The sequence below is a fragment of the Rutidosis leptorrhynchoides genome, chromosome 5 (assembly GCF_046630445.1).
Source record: "Rutidosis leptorrhynchoides isolate AG116_Rl617_1_P2 chromosome 5, CSIRO_AGI_Rlap_v1, whole genome shotgun sequence".
Lineage (NCBI taxonomy): Eukaryota > Viridiplantae > Streptophyta > Magnoliopsida > Asterales > Asteraceae > Rutidosis > Rutidosis leptorrhynchoides.
The window spans coordinates 141,089,394-141,095,000 of record NC_092337.1 but is presented as its reverse complement, the minus strand read 5'-3'; positions in this window follow the sequence as shown (position 1 = coordinate 141,095,000).

The following is a 5,607-nucleotide window of genomic DNA, read 5'->3' as shown; positions in this document are numbered from 1 at the left end:
TAAAAGAGTAGGTAGGGATAGAGATATGATAAACTAACTGCCTAAACCAAATAATAACAATCACACATATATAATTTAAAATTAATAAGAAATGGATCGGATGGATCTGAGATAAGAAAACACATACCGCTCTCGATCTCAGCGTCAATTCACGAACCTTGTCCATCGGTCCGACTGGGGAGGAAGAAAAAAGATAACCCTAACTCCGTTTCTGTTCTATTTGCCCTCACTTTTTCTTTTGCACGGTATTTATTTTAAGAATAAATAAATTATCATTATTTTTTCGGGAAAAAAAATTATTATTATTATTACGGAGTATTTATTTATTTATTATTATTAATTATTATTATTATTATATATAAATAAAAAGGATATCCGATGAAAGGGATGACAATGGATAAAATAACCGAGATTCGTGGGTATCCACGCCCGTAATAGGCGGATAAAATCATAAATCTTTATCCGCGGGTAGATGATGGATGTAATCTTGTACCCGCTAATGGGTCGCGAGTGGGTGATGGATGTAATAGATCCGTTGTGTGTAAAATCCGATCCGAAAGTCCGTAATACCCGTTTGAATAATCCACGGATATACCCGTTCTAAATGGGTGAAAATCGCCACTTTAAATAAATGGCCAATAGGTAATAATTTACTCCGTATAAGTTTCTATATTTCTCAAATCATTTTGGTATCGAACTTTTTAGTAACTAGAGAATCCCACATCTACACATTACATGTATTATATAATTAAAGCATGTTGTTGTTTATTTCGTTTATTAGACTATCTTAATAAATCTATTTTTATATATCACTTTAGTAACTCGTCAACCTACTGTATGATTAGTTTTACCAACTAAATTTTTATTGTTAATTTTAAACATTGTAGCTTCACATATATATTAGCAAAAAAAAGTATAATTAATATATGTTTTTCATTTTATTATATTATAAACTTAGTTATATGATTGGATGATGTTTTTATGCCACTTTGAACTATGTAATGATATTAATTTTTTAATTTTTGAATATTTCATGAATAAGATCCGCTGGTAAACCCTCGATCTGTGACGACCCGGAAATTTTTGACCAAATTTAAACTTTAATCTTTATATTATTCCGACACGATAAGCAAAGTTTGTTAAGTTAAATCTCAAGAATTTTAAACTGTGTTCATACATTCATTATAACCTCGACCAAATTCCGACGATTCACGAACCGTTATATATAAATAGATATGTATATGTATATATATATATATATATATTATAACTTGAGAATATTAATAAAGTATTAAACGTATAATACTTTACACGAACGTATTTGTTTCAATATGATTTTCGACGAAATTAAAAAAAAATTATTAAATGATTGAATTATCAGAAACATTGAATTATGATTACAAATCTCTGTTGAGAGGTCCACTATGATTTGAGAAAATCTATTCCTCTTAACGATATTCAGAATAATTTGTAAAGCTATTTATAAATAAAAATAAAAAGTGTCATTTACGAAAGTTAGACAAAAGTTAGTGGAGAATTGGTTTCCATAATATTCTATTAATCTATTTTCAAACGTACAAAGATGTTTTCAGTTTAAAAAGAACTTTATTATTAAAATGTATATAACTTTTATAAATATCTAGAATCACTTTTGACAACTCATTACTTAACCAGTATAATAAATATAACGATATTTATATTTTATTTCATTAAATATATATAACGATTTAATTTAATATTATATATATTTATACGCGTATTATACATACATAGTTTTTATACTTTTACTATACTTTAACTTTACTTTTACTTTACTTTTACTTTACTTTAACTTTAATAATTCACTTTAATAATTCATACTTTAATAATTCACTTTAATAATTCATACTTTAATAATTCATACTTTAATAATTCATACTTTAATAATTCACTTTAATAATTAATTCACTTTAATAATTCATACTTTAATAATTCACTTTAATAATTCATACTTTAATAATTCACTTTAATAATTCATACTTTAATAATTCACTTTAATAATTCAAAAATCTATTATAAATAGAATTCAGTAGGTTTCATTATTTCATAGAAACTTGAAAATATATTTCTCTAAACTCTCTCAATCGATTTATATATATAAATATATATATTTGCTCTGTATTATTTCAAGATATTATTAGTATACATAAAATATTACGATGGAGTGCTGTCCGAGTGATTTCAAAATAGTTTTTTTGAATGAGTCGAAGCTAAGGAAATTATGGGTTATAGCTATGGAGGTGATGGGTATGGTTCATGGGTATGCTCGTGAGGTCAATCTAGTGTTTATCATCTCCGTTGCGTCTACGTACTTTCCTGCAATATTGAATCTCAATATTGATACGATCGTGAATCCGAGGCCAACCTTGCACTTATTAAATGACGTTATATGTATTTTTACTACGAAATACAGTATTGTGAGTTTCATTTGCTCCCTTTTTAATTGCTTTTGCAATATATATTTTGGGCTGAGAATACATGCGTTGTTTATAAATGTTTTACGAAATAGGCACAAGTACTAAAACTAATTCTATGTGGGTTTAAACCAGAAATATACCCTTAGCTTGGTAACATTGAACTACTTGTCTATGTACGGTAGGCACGAATCCTAAAGATAGATCTATTGGGCCTGACAAACCCCATCCTGACTATGGGATGCTTTAGTACTTCGAGGTTATTTTAAACACACCTGATCTGGTGTACTTCAGAGGGTAAAACATGAACGTTAAGGCTTGTTACCGGGTGCCTACAACTTATAGAATACTTTTATACACTTGCGAGTGTACATATATTTATAAACGGAAATCTTGTGGTCTATTAATATATTGAAATGATTGTTATGATAAACCTATGAACTCACCAACCTTTTGGTTGACACTTTAAAGCATGTTTATTCTCAGGTATTAAAGAAATCTTCCGCTGTGCATTAGCTCATTTTAAGGATATTACTTGGAGTCATTCATGGCATATTTTGAAAGACGTTGCATTCGAGTCATTGAGTTCATCAAGATTATTATTAAGCCAAATTATAGTTGAATGTATTATGAAATGGTGTGCATGCCGTCAACTTTCGTTGTAAAGAAAGTTTGTCTTTTAAAAACGAATGCAATGTTTGTAAAATGTATCATATAGAGGTCAAATACCTCGCGATGTAATCAACTATTGTGAATCATTTTTAATGTATATGATCGGGTCCTTTCAGTTGGTATCAGAGCGGTGGTCTTAGCAAACCAGGTCTGCATTAGTGTGTCTAACTGATAGTCGTTAGGATGCATTAGTGAGTCTGGACTTCGACCGTATCTGCATGTCAAAAGTTTTGCTCATCATTTTTGTCAGAAATTACCAGCTTATCATTCTTAGTCTAGACACATCTTATTGCATTGATTGCATGAATAGTGTATAAACAAAATTCATATCATAGCGTATCTGCTAATTCATATCTTAGCGTATCTGTTACTGTAAACTTTGCCTGACATATTCCGTAAATTCCTCCGTAATCTACGAAACCTTTTGCTCTATATAATTAGAATACCACCCGATAGCCGGAAAATCATTTCATATCGAAAAATTCTTTATTCAATCGTACGAAATGGAATTCGTCATTAGTTCAAGTCCCTCGGATTCCGAAATGGAATCCCACTCAAGTTCTGAAAGCAGTGTGACCGGAATGGATCAACCAATTATTCATCATCTATTCTGAATGAATTGGGGATGGGTTCGTAGCCTCCTTAATCATTGGAGACAAGAAGAAGGTGATCCCTTCCATCCACCACATTGCCCTCTTGGCGAAGAACCTGAAGCACTTACCGGCGAACCTATCCGAAATACTATTTTCTCTCTTATTTCTAGAGTATCTCGTCACGATTACATACTACACCAAATTCTAGATTTTATTTATCCGCTCGTCCGAACCGACAATCACCCCGGTGTAATAGAAGAAGTCAACGAGCTTCGCGCTCGGGTAGTGGCTTTGGAGAATATGGTGCAAAGGTTACAAACACCAGCAGCAGCACCAGCAGCATAAACAGTACCACCATCAGCAACACCAACAGTACCATCACCACCACCACCACCAACAACAACATCCACATCCCACACCGCAACATCACAATCTGTATCTCAAACATCAACGTCATACGCCCTGTAAATATCCAGGAATATCAACAACAACAAACGATAAAGTATTAATTCATAAACTTCATTGAAGAGATATCTCTGCGGCAGTTATGTAATCTCCAAAATCTTAGAGATTATTTAATTCTGACCGTAAATCGGATGAGTGAACGGAGATGGTAGAGTAGAAACTTTGATCGAAAATGGTGTACGATTTACAAGCTAGAATTGTTTTACCAACAACATCAACAGGACCGTAGCATCATCAACACAGTCAGTGCCGTCAGTATCGTCAGAATCAACAGCACCTGTAACATCACAAACTCTGTCAGTTCAAGAATCATTGTGGACATCATTACGAATCAACAACAAATATATTGTATCAATGAGTTATGAAGTATTAACTCATTTCCAATCGAAAGATTTATATGTATATTTTATATGTATAAATTTTTAAACCATAATAAATCTTCCCGTACTAAGCTATTATGTGTGAATCTTAACTACTCAGTTAATTCATATTACAAATATGCAATGATGTACGTCCTTCGTCCGTAACTTAACCATCGTTAATTACAATCTCTGTCTCAATTCAATAAAAAATCCAATTCGTAATAAATCAAGTGTATTATTCGAATATATGTTTGATTTTACACTTTCATCATCGATGTACTCGAAACTTTTCAAATAACATCATTCGTACCTTGCGAAGTTCACAAGAATTTCACGAAAACCAACAAATAACAAAATAATGATTCATAATTTCAATATTATTGAAGAAATACTTATGCAATTTATAAAGTTTTAGGGATTACTCAATTCTAGTTCCAACCATAAAACAAATGAGTTTAATTTAGTATTAACTCATTAAATCTATATTACATCTAAAGAAAATATACACATATATTTTCATAAAGACTGTAATAAACTTCTTTTGTACAAAATATTAATTGTGAAAAAAAAATTTTACGGGTAGGTAATACCCGAGAGATATATAAATTCACAATTAATATATTACATTTTTCGAAACTGATTCAGCAATCATCAACTATACTCCCTACTTTCACAACAATATCCATTCTTTCATATAAATCAAAACAATCATACTCATTCAAATTCAATTACATATTCTGATTTTGAAATCGCATAATTCAATTTGAAATATAACCAGTATCATCACTCTTAGATTCCTATATCTTTCAAAGCTATACTTTGACTTCAAAACCGTGTTAGAACATCATATGTATTAACGATTACAATATGTGCTCAAACCCTTCGAAATTCCTGAAGACACTTCAACTAAGGAACAATCGAGATGATGATCCAACCACATGTTACCCACAGTTATACACCTGAAAAACTCTCAAAACCCAAGTCATAGTTCGACACGTATCCGTGTTAGACCATTTGGCATTTACTAGCTAAAATAACTTTTCAATTCCGTTTCAAAATAGA